Raw genomic sequence first — 12368 nt, 5'->3', positions numbered from 1 at the left:
GTGTCTAAAGGTGGGAGGTGGGGTTTCCTAAGCACGGGAGGGGCTTCACACCCCAGAGCAGGGAGGTGAGGAGGAAGGCTGTCTCTCCAAAAGGGAGACACATATAAGGTCACGGCAACAAGATTAAGTTCTGGAGAGCACTGACCTAAAAAGTTTCCTCCTCTGAAATGTTTCATTTCTTGGGTGTTTTTCCAGGAAAAATGGTATTGGTGGCCATTTAAAATTCTCCCTCTTCAATGTTGTCACTTTAGGGGCACCTGGGTGGCTCAGTTGGTTGAGCGTCCGACTTCGGCTCAGGTCATGATCTCCCGGTTCATGGGTTGGAGCCCCGCATCCTGCTCTGTGCTGACAGCTCAGAGCCTGGAGCCTGCATCGGATTCTGTCTCCCCCTCTCTCTGTCCCTCTCCTGCTTGTGCTCTGTATCTCTCTCTCTCTCAAGAATAAATATAAACATTAAAAAAGATTTTTTTTTTAATGTTGTCACTAATTTTTCCAGCTTTTAGTAAAGTCCGATATATTTAAACTTTTTTAAATGCTTATTTATTTTTGAGAGACAGAGAGAGAGAGAGAGATGGAGCTCAAGCAGGGGAGGGTCAGAGAGAGAGGGAGACACAGAATATGAAGCAGGCTCTGGGCTCCAAGCTGTCAGCACAGAGCCCAAGTCGGGGCTCATGAGTTCATGGCCTGAGCCCAAGTTGGATGCTTAAGTGACTGAGCCACCCAGGCATCCCTGAAATTCTGATATATTTATTCATGTTTGTGTGATGTTGTGAAGACAGCAAAAGACACATTAGTCTGTCTTCATTGGCACGTAGGTCATTATTCAGGAAGTAACAAGATGCCGGGGGCGGCCTGCCCAGGGTTGACCTGAGTCGGGCCCACACAGAACCCAGAGCACCGGGAGGAAAACAGGCCTCAGAGGGGCTGAAGCCAGGGAAAGTCGGACATGGGAGAAGGGAAACAACCCACATTTCTCTCCCAGATATAGAGGGAGGTGACCCTTAAGATAGAGGGGAAAGCCATTCCTTTGGCTACACCATTAATTCCTTCACTATCAAGGTAAAGGCAGAAGAGAAGCTTGACTCAGAAGGCGGATCTCAAGATGTGATTGGTAACTGAGTTAGTTTGGGGTAACGCCAGGGTACTCAAGCAGAGACTTCCCATAGCTATGAGGACATAAATGGTAAGGAGAACGTGGACAATGTAAGACCAGAGGTAAAAATCGGAGAATCTAAGCAATATGAAACGCTTCCAAAACCGAGACTCTAGAGGGGCAAGGGTCACTGATGTCCCCAAGGCTACAGCACTACTTGACCTGAGGTCTGTGACTTGAGCCCACCTCTCCTGACTCCCAATTCAGGTCTTGTATGTGTTGCCCTTTTCCCCAGGGGTCATCTTAATCCTGGTAATTTGAGCATTGACCACGGTGAATATGTGAAAGACCATGTGTGGAATGTTCTGGGGCACTCACTGACCCATACTCTTTCACTGAGTTTTCTGGCGCTGATTAAAGGTAAGTTTTATTTTCCGTCTTTCAAAAATCTATTTTTGTTTTTGTTTGTTTGTTTGTTTGTTTTTAAGTAGACTGATGACCAATGTTTGTGCAGGCAGAGTTAAATCTGAGTCAGGACTCTCCCTTTGATTTCAATGTAGTCAAAGACTTTAGGACAGCAAAGTGTATCAAATGGTTTCCATTTAAAAGGGAACTTGAAATTGAGCCATGGAGCTTGGCTGCGTTCCTCATGCTAAGTGATCCCAATGGAGGCAGGCCTAACCCTTTCATCAAGGAGACATTTGCCCATAACCAAGGTGACCAGGGTTTAGAGGGGGAGAAAAAAAGCAGGAAAGAGGTGCAGAAATGTCCAGGAACCAAATGAAATGCCCCCTTTGAATGGGAACTGGCTACCATGGGAGAGCAGAAAGGAAGGAGTCAAGGATTCTTAGAGCTCCGGCTTATCTCTCTCCCTCTTTCCCTCTCTCTCCAACAGGATTAATGTCTCCGTAGCCATTTTGTCAGCCTGGACTTGGGGGTTTGGGTTGGCGATCTGCCGCCAGCCACAGGGCCCAGCAAACAGACACTACGATTGGTTTTCGAGAATCATCTCTTTTCTGCATTAGATGAGAAGCCACCTAAATAAGTGGTGACTCATGGGCCTCCCAACAGCCTTGACTACACTCATTTTCCAGTGTTTTCTGAGGTCAGAGTGCCAGCCCTTCCCAGGATGCTCTGTTCTCCATGGGGAAGCCTCACTTGTGTGTGAGGAGTCGGGATAGCAAAGAAACCAGTCGCAGGGAGGTGTTCAAACTTGCGTAAGCCTCCTGAGCGGTGTGTTTATAGCAACAGGGCCCAAGCCGTGTGCTGGGGGAAGCTGGCAATAAAGCTTCTGTGGTCTGGATCAGGTCACCCTGTACCTGGGACCCTCTGAAAGCCTGGAGACACCACATTTGTTTATTCTGAGAAGGAAGGCCAAGAAAACACATTGGAAGAAGCGTGTCCCTGCATCACCAGAGTTAGCCAGACAAGGAAATTCTGTCTAACCGCAAGACAAGAACGGCATTTTAATAGCAAACTGTTTTCTTCCCCTTCCCATTCCTCAGTCCCAGTCAAATGTTCCAATGATTTGGACCTCTCCTCTTAAGGTTTGATCACTTTCCTTTTTTAATTAATCATTTTGAGAAAGGAGAAAAAGCCCTTTTCCATAGCTTGCTAGTCTGCGTCCATTCTCCACATGGCAGCAAGGACGATCTTTAAGAAGCTCAGATTTGGGGCGCCTGGGTGGCGCAGTCGGTTAAGCGTCCGACTTCAGCCAGGTCACGATCTCGCAGTCCGGGAGTTCAAGCCCGCGTCAGGCTCTGGGCTGATGGCTCGGAGCCTGGAGCCTGTTTCCGATTCTGTGTCTCCCTCTCTCTCTGCCCCTCCCCCGTTCGTGCTCTGTCTCTCTCTGTCCCAAAAATAAATAAACGTTGAAAAAAAAAAATTAAAAAAAAAAAAAAAAAGAAGCTCAGATTCGAATCCAGGTGTTTCTATGGCTCTCCCCGGGCTGGTCTTGCCCACCTGTCTGACCTCGCTGACCTTGCTGACCTCACTGTGTTTGCTATGCACTCCCCCTGGATTTTCGATCTCCAGCCACACTAGCCTTTGGTTCATTCACCAAGGACTTCAGGATTGGGGGGGGGGGGGCGGCGGTGGGGGGGGGGCAGGGATCTGCTGCGTATACACCTGAAAGCACCCACCGGTCATTTTTATTGCTTAAAAACGTTTACGTACAGTACACTTTGCTTTGGATGTCGTACAGTTCAATGAAGTTTTCCACATGTACAGATTCTTGTAATCACTACCGCAAACGGGATACGAAAGAATTCCGACACCCCAAAGAATTGCCTCGCGCTTCTTCTTTGTCCTTGCTTCCTGTCCGCCCCCCCGGCAACCGCTGACCTGGTCCTAGAGCTCAGCCTTCTTCAGACTGTCACATGAAGGCAGCCATACAACAGAGAATCTTTTGAGACTGGCTCCTTTCACCTAGCCTAACGCATTTGGGATTCTCCCACATCGTCGCGTGTGGCAAGGTTGCACGTTGCGTGTTCCTAATCTTTGCCGAGTGGTGTTCCGTTGTATGGCTGTATCCCAGGCTTGTTTGTTCTCTCCAGTGACCCACGAAAGAAGATTTGAGTGGTTTCCAATCTGGAGCAGTTACGAAGAACACTGCTATTAAACATGAGTGTACAGGTTTTTGTGTGAGCGTGCTTTCACGTCTATAGTAAATACCTACAGATGAGATTCCCGGGTCAAATGGTTAAGTATCTGTTTAACTTTGTAAGGAAACGTCAAACTGTTCTTCTGAGCCCCTGTCCTGTGCCGTACTGCAGGCCACCAGCCACACGTGAGAGCCCACTTTACACCCTTGCCAATGCTTTGTATTATCAGAGTTTCTGGGTTAGCCTTCCTAGTGTATATGTAATGGCATCTAACTGTGATTTTTAATTTGCGTTTCCCTAAGAGCTACTGATGTGAAGGGCTGTCTATATGCTCATTTGCCATCTATACATTTTCTTCCATGAGGTGCATGTTCAAATCTTCTGGCCACTTAAACAATTTGGGTTGTTTTTCTTTCTTATTGTTGAGTTTTGAGAGCTCTTTATATATTCTGGATACAAATCCTCTGTTGGATACGTGATTGGCAGGTATTTTCTCCCAGTCTGTTGCTTATCTTTTCATTCTCTTCACAGTGTCTTCCGCAGAGCAAAAGTTTTTCATTCAAGGAATTCCAATTTATAACTTTTTTTTTTTTTAATAGGATAACATTTATCAACGTTTATTTATTTTTGGGACAGAGAGAGACAGAGCATGAACGGGGGAGGGGCAGAGAGAGAGGGAGACACAGAATCGGAAACAGGCTCCAGGCTCTGAGCCATCAGCCCAGAGCCCGACGCGGGGCTCGAACTCACGGACCGCGAGATCGTGACCTGGCTGAAGTCGGACGCTTAACCGACTGCGCCACCCAGGCGCCCCTAACTTTTTTTTTTTTTTAAAGAATCTTGTTTTGTTATCCAAGAGCACAAAGAGTTTCTTTTTGTTTTTGTTTTTTTTTTTTGGGGGGGGGGGTTGTTTTTATTTTTAAGTAGGCTCCTCACGCAGCACAGAGCCCGATGCAGGGCTGGAACTCATGACCCTGAGATCAAGACCTGAGCTGAGATCCAGAGTCAGACGTTTAGTTCTATAATTCATTTTCAGCTATTTTCTGTATACGTTGGGAGGCGTAAGTTGAGGTTCAAACCTTCCACGTGAAGATCCAGTAGTTCCAGCACCATCGGCTGAAAAGACAATTGAGTTGCTTTCACACGTTTGTCCAAACTTTGAACAGACACTTCACAAGAAAAAATATACGGATGACAAGCATGTGAGAAGATCTTCCACATTAGGAAAAGATCTCCAGTGTTAGGAAAGCGCAAATGAAAACCACAATGAGGGGACGCCTGGGTGGCTCAGTCGGTTAAGCATCCGACTTCGGCTCAGGTCATGATCTCACGGTCCGTGAGTTCAAGCCCCGCGTCAGGCTCTGTGCTGACAGCTCGGAGCCTGGAGCCTGCTTCGGATTCTGTGTCTCCCCCTCTCTCTGCCCCTCTCCTGCTCCTTCTCTGTCTCTTTCTCTCAAAAGTAAATAAACGTTAAAAACAAAACAAAAAAACCCACACTGAGTTATCGCCACACATCTTTCAGACTGGCAAAAATGAAGTTTTGGCAAGAATGTGACGGAGCTGGAACTCTCCTACACTGCTGGTGGGAAAGTAAAAGGGTACAGCCACTTTGGAAAACAGTTGACCAGTTTCTTTAAAAATTAAACTCATAGGGGCGCCTGGGTGGCGCAGTCGGTTAAGCGTCCGACTTCAGCCAGGTCACGATCTCGCGGTCCGGGAGTTCGAGCCCCGCGTCGGGCTCTGGGCTGATGGCTCAGAGCCTGGAGCCTGTTTCCGATTCTGTGTCTCCCTCTCTCTCTGCCCCTCCCCCATTCATGCTCTGTCTCTCTCTGTCCCAAAAATAAATAAACGTTGAAAAAAAAAATAAAAAAAAATAAAAGTTAAACTCATAGTTACCGTTATAATAGAACCATTCTACTCCTAGGTATTTACCCAGGAGAAATGAAAGCATATGTCCATACAAAGACTGGTTTGCAAGCATTTCTAACAGTTTCGTGTGTAATCGTCAAAACAAAATACAACCCAAATGTCCGTCACCAAGTGAGTAAGCCAGGTGCGGTACATGAATACAATAGAACAATGCATAGGAATAAAAAAGAATGAATTCTTGATAATATGCTATGACATGCGTGATTCCCAAAATAGTTTTGTAGGGTTCAAGAGGCAAGACGAAAAAGTATATTCTGTATGATTCCATCAATAAAAAGTGTCAGGAAATGTAAAGTAACACAAATGGGAGAAAGCAGATCGGTGACGACCAGGAGATAAGGTGGAGAGAAGCAGAAAGGAAGGTTTACTAAAAGACACACGAAAACTTTTGGGGACAGTGGATATGTTCATTAACTTGATTGAGGTAATGTTTTCATAGATACACCCATATGTCAAAATTTATCCAATTGCACACTTTAAAAAGGTTTTTTTGATGTTTATTTACCTTTGAGAGAGAGAGAGAGAGAGAGAGACAGAATGCGAGTGAGGGAGGAACAGAGAAAAGGGGAGACACAGAATCTGAGGCTCCGAGCTGTCAGCACAGAGCCTGACAAGGGACTCAAACTCACAGACTGTGAGATCATAACCTGAGCCAAAGTCGAATGCCTATCCAACTGAGCCACCCAGGTGCCCCTCTCCAATTGCACTTTATTTTTTAAAAAAAATTTAGGTTTATTTATTTTTGAGAGAGAGAGAGCATAAGCAGGGAGAGGCAGAGAGAGACACACACACACAGAGACCGAAGCAGGCTCCAGGCTCTGAGCTGTCAGCATGGAGCTCAACGCGGGGCTCGAACCCACGATCTGTGAGATCAGGACCTGAGCCGAAGTCGGACACTCCACCGACTGAGCCACTCACGCGCCCCCAGCTATGAGGTATTCTTGACAAAAACTCGAGCCGAGACTAGGGAATGCCAAACAACTCAGTGATCAAGACAAACAACATTTTCATGCAATATTTTCAAAAATCAAAATTAAGGTTAAAAAACAAATTCACCATGAACAAAATATCAGAATTTCAAATAAAGACGGAATCAGTGTTTACTGGGTTTTCCTTTGCCTCAGTTTCCATTATGGCTCAGTTCTGCTGCTGATCTTGTCCTGGTCTAGAGTCAAGATCTAATGACCATTTTACAGAAAATGTAGCAAGAGAATAAATGTTGAGTGATGACCAGTTTCTTCAATAAATAAATTGCAGAGAAAAAAACAAAGTTGGGGTCCCAGAGTGGTAGTTACACAGACATGTTCACTTTATGGTAGGTACTTCAGCAAGTTACATCCTTACGATATGTGTACTTTTCAACAGTTTGTTGTACAGTGATAAAAATGTTTGGAAGATGGGGAAAAAGCACTTAAATTCAAACAGTTACTTAGTTCAGGTGATTAGATTATAGATATTTATATAATTTTATTTTTAATAAAATAAATTGTTTTTTTAATTTATTGTTTAGTACAATGTAATTATTTTAGAATGTTTAGCAATTATTTTATAATATATAATTTTATGGGGCCCCTGGGTGGCTCAGTCGGTTAAGCGTCTGACTGACTCAGGTCATGATCTCACGGTTCACGAATTCGAGCCCTGCATCCGGCTCTGTGCTGAGAGCTTGGAGCCTGGAGCGTGCTTCAGATTCTGTGTATCCCTCTCTCTCTGACCCTCCTCCGCTCACGCTCTGTCTCTCTCTCTCTCTCTCAGAAATAAGTAAAGATTAAAAAAAAACCTTATTTATAACATATAATTTTATAATTGTATGCTATATAACTTATATAACTGTAATTACTATAAAGCATCTATGTCATATTGTTACATAATTTTATAATCTATACAATATAATTTTATGAATTATAAATTTATTTAAGCAAAAGTTTTAGAAAATCTTATCTGGCCCTTAATTGTTAGAGATGTATACTGAAGTATGCAGGGGTGGCTGTTTGTTTTTATATTTTTTATAATATGTTTATTTATTTTGTTTTATTTTATTTTTAAATATTTTAGCAATTAAATCCAGAAACATTGCCCTGAAAAACAGAAAAAGGTAAAACATATTTTGGCAGGGGTGCCTGGGTGGCTCAGTCGGTCATGATCTCATGGTTTGTGAGTTCGAGCCTCGCGTGGGGCTCTATGCTGATGGCTCGAAGCCTGCTTTGAGTTCTGTGTCTTCCTCTCTCTCTGCCCCTCCCCTGTTCAGACTCTCTCTCTCTCTCTCAAAAGTGAATAAACATTTAAAAAATATTTTACTAAAAGAAGAAGGAGGTGGGGGGAGGAGGAGAAGAAGAAGAAGAAAGGAAGGAAGAAAAGGGCCAAATGAAGCAAATGAAGAAAAATTAGTAATTGTTGAATCTGAGGAACATATTAATAAGAGTTTCTCATACTCTCTACTTTTACATTTGCTTGAAAGTTTTTCCTTATAAAAGTAAAAATAAATAAGATAGCCTTTCACCCCACCTGCTGTCATTTTATACCCCATTATCTCGTTTTATGTTTCCTAAACTATTACCTGAAATTATTTTGTTCATTGGTGTATTGCCTGCCCTCTTCCAGAAGAATATAAACACCACGAAAGTAGAGTACATATGAGTCTTATTCCCTCCTTTATTCTCAGCAGCTAAAACAGTTTAAAACAATGAACTTTATCAACATCCCACATCTAATACGATTTCTGGAACAGGCGAAGTGTTGTAGTTGAGGGTATTTTAGTTTCGATATTATTTTAAGAATGATCTCAATACAGTCTCGCTTTTTCTGTCAAAGGGATCCCAGCTCTTCACACAGGGGTCCCAGCTCATTTCTCCTTGGAGGGTTGGCCAGATTTTGATGGATGCAGAACTGAAACCCCCCTCGGGAGTTCTCCGCAATCATTTCATGGCCCCCGAATCTGTTTATCTCCAAACTGTAATGGCGACAAAACCCAGCACTTTATTTGACCTATTGTTGAGTTCCCCTGTGAAGTTGTTAGTTTCAAAGAACTTTGGTTTGATAGCTCCGTCTTCCTTAAAGTGTTTTAGGGCTCTACGAGACAAAGAACAGATGTTGCACTCTACAAACCTGCGGTTACCGGCCTCTGATCAGTTCTCAAGGTCGGTCAGCTTCTCCATCTTGTGAAGAGGCTGCTCAAGTCAGAACAAGCAAGTTTCTCTTCCCAAACGGAGCTCGTTTAAAGTAAAAGCACAGTGGAATTTTCTTATAGTTCTTGTGTTTAAAGACTGAACAAATCTGCTTGTCTGTCTCATTTATTTTATTTTGTGGTTGTCGGTTTGTGGACGTGTGGCATTAGGAGAATCGTTTTGGGATCAAGAAAATACTTATTCATGTTCATAAAGCTTCGTACCTGCTTCTTCTCTCAACTCTGCGCCGTGGCCACATGTGATGAGATATGAGAGACCCAAGTACATTTGTATTACTGAATTCACCTGGGCGTTTGTTGACTAGGTTGGCCCTTCAGAATATATTCCAGGTGTTTCGGGATGGGACCATCACCCTCATTTTGCATACAAAGCAGGCAGCTTTGGTGATCCCTTGGTCCTGACTTCCGAAGATCCCTACTGGCCCTTGGCCTCCATCCCTAAGCTCCTCTCCATTTTTCTTAGGTACTCTCCTTTTCAGATTCCTCAGAGTTTAGAGCTCAAGAGTCCCCACCCCTGACTCAATCATACAGAACGTGCTTTTCCATACCTTCTGTTGGAACCTACAGATACTCCAAGATATATTCCAGGGCCAGAGAATTTCAGGACAGGTGGAGTTCTCAAACAGTGCTGAATCACAGAGCTCGTGGGATCTTTATGGCCTGTGAGAGGATTTGCTTGGATGTTTGGAAACACTGAATTTATATCACATCGCACTGTAGATTTTTTTAAACTGGGGGAAATCAGTTTTTACTCATTTTCCATTCAACAAATATTTCCTGAGCTCCAGCCATGGGCCAGGCAGTATTAAGATGATTTGAGATATATGGTTCCTACTTCATGGCTCATGATCCAGCCAGGAAATGGTAGATAAACAATTGACTATAATGTGAAAACACTAATGCCCTTGAGCAGCCTTGCCCCTTCTTCTTAAGTTAGGATGAATTCATTGCCGAGAGTGTTAGTGGATGTGTTTTTTGGAGCAGTGTCTATATTCTAGGATGGTATGAAGTGCTTTCCTATATCACCCCTTCTAATCCTTACAAGAGCACTGGTGATGTAGGGTATTATCATCCTCACTTTACAGGCGAGGAAACCGAAGCTTACAGAGATGGGATAGTCCTCACAGTTTGGCAAGTCGTCTTAAAAACTAGGGTCTCTTTGGGGCACCTGGGTGGCGCAGTCGGTTAAGCGTCCGACTTCAGCCAGGTCACGATCTCGCGGTCCGTGAGTTCGAGCCCCGCGTCGGGCTCTGGGCTGATGGCTCAGAGCCTGGAGCCTGTTTCTGATTCTGTGTCTCCCTCTCTCTCTGCCCCTCCCCCGTTCATGCTCTGTCTCTCTCTGTCCCAAAAAATAAATAAACGTTGAAAAAAAAAATTAAAAAAAAAAAAATTAAAAAAAAAAAAAAAAACTAGGGTCTCTTTTTTTCCCCAACCGTGGGAGTATAAGCTGGACTCTATGCCCGTGCCTGGTTTGAAGGCCATGTCTCCGTGTGGACACCAGAGGGCGATGAGAGAGAGAGCAAAGCAACGGAAGGAATTTGCCTCTGGGGCCACCTCTCTGAAGTCACAACAAATTGACCTTCTCAAACTCGTCTTTGAAGATGCGGAGTGCTGAGAGGACAGGTCTGAACCTACTGCACATTCCGGTCACAGATAAGGGCAAGGATCACTTAGGATTCATCTTTTGTCTAAAGCACGGCAGCTCGCTGCTGCTTCTACTCATAGTATGGAACGTTTGTGGAATCAATTGGATGTTTTGTACGGTCACAAGACACATGTCTTGCTTGCTTCTGTTCCTCCCATAGCTGATTCCAAATCAGGGGTGTTGTGCAAACAGCTGCTCAACGAGAAACTGCTCCAAGTGAAAGCAGCTCCGTTCACCCGTTGGGCTGGCCACGTGCCCCACCACCCCATTTGTTCCAGCACCCGGAGCACTGTGTGGCTGGTGTGGCCACTGCTCCATGGGCAGCCTGCCAAAGGACTGATCCGTCAACATGACGGTCATCCTGAGGGATGCTTCGTGAAGACAAAGTACTCCGGCTGTAGCCTCCGGGGGTACCTTTCCATTAAGGGAATGTGCTCTCACCAGGATGGAAGCCAGTGTCGGGGAATAAGAAATGGACATTCCCTGTTTCAATTCGTTCCTCCTTAGAGCTTTGTCGTTAGTTTCTCGGGCGCTTTTCCATCCTGTTTACAGCTCACAACGAATAGGATATGTGGCTGAGGACGACTGGAGAAAGCTAGCTCACATTTTAAGGGAAGTCTTTAAAAATAATCAATGACCAATGTGTCTTCAAAGAGTACTTTTTCATATGTTTCAGTCCCATGTGGCCGAAACCAAATAGAGCCGTTTTCAACCCAGCCACACCCTGGAGTGACGCAATAGTGAACAAGAACAGGCAGGAACCCATTTCTGGATATGAAGCTGGCCTGTCAGCTCAGGAGGTGACCCCACAGTCCCACGGGTTGTAGATCGACTGAGCTAAGGTTCCGAGAACCTTACCCCCAAGATACACGGCACAGCAGGGGATGCGAGGCAGTTAGGCCCTCACTCTGCGCTTAGGGAAAAGGCAGCCAGCAGGTTTTTTGTTTTTTTTTAAGTGAGGAAGTGATGCAAACAGAATTCTACATAAGTAAGATGGCTTTGGTGGCATTACGGGATAGGTTAAAGAGAGGATTACAGCCAGGGAGAGCTTGAGAGGACGGATGAACGGAAGTAAGTGCTTGGGGACAGAGGGAGCAAATAAGAAACAATTTAGGGCTGGAACTCACAGCTCGGAATTGTTGATTGAACGTGGGCAGTGGAGAAGGAGAAGGTATACATAGGACATCCTCACGTTCCCTGAGCGTTTACCGTGTGCAAGTTGCTCAGCATTTTACGGGTCTAAACTCATTTAATTTTTGCAAACCGTATGAAATAGGAATGATGATCCTCCACCTTTTACAGGAGAAGAAACTGACACTCAGAGAGGCTAAGTCATTGGCCAACGTTCACTAGGATTTGAACCTAGGCCGTTGGACTCCAGAACCTGCCCCCTTCACAGAGGCCACGCGGTCTCTTTCCGTCTGGGGGACGTGAAAGCCAGACATACTGGCTGAGGTGGGAAGTCAGGAGGAGCAGATATGCATGGGGTGGGGGGGGGGGGTGGGGGGTAGACAAGGTGGTATTTGGACACGTGTCGCACTAGGATGTTCTGCCAGCCCTTCGATGGGAGGCGTCCAGCAGGCTTTGGGTCCCAAGGTGGAGAAGGAACTGGTTTTCATTAAAAATAATGAAACATCTGTAAAAATACTGTTGGCTGGGTTTCCCAGTCAAGCTATTCAAGAGAGGCCTGCTGTGCTAGCAAACAGGAAGCCCATGCCCCAGCTGAAGGTTTGGCCAGAGACTTAGAGGGGTCAGGTTCATCAGCAGGTGTTCCAGGGCTCCCTGCCACCGTGAGTGGGGGATGGGTGAAGTGCGCCCGGAGCTCCACATAAAGAGAGAAAGCCCAAATCCTGAAAAAGAAGGAGAGGAGGGATGCCTCTAAGCCTTCCTCCATCTATTCCACATTTCTCCTCC

This window comes from Leopardus geoffroyi, chromosome B3 (genome assembly GCF_018350155.1).
Source record: "Leopardus geoffroyi isolate Oge1 chromosome B3, O.geoffroyi_Oge1_pat1.0, whole genome shotgun sequence".
NCBI lineage: Eukaryota > Metazoa > Chordata > Mammalia > Carnivora > Felidae > Leopardus > Leopardus geoffroyi.
The sequence above is the reverse complement of the archived record's forward strand: the minus strand, read 5'-3'. Positions refer to the sequence as shown.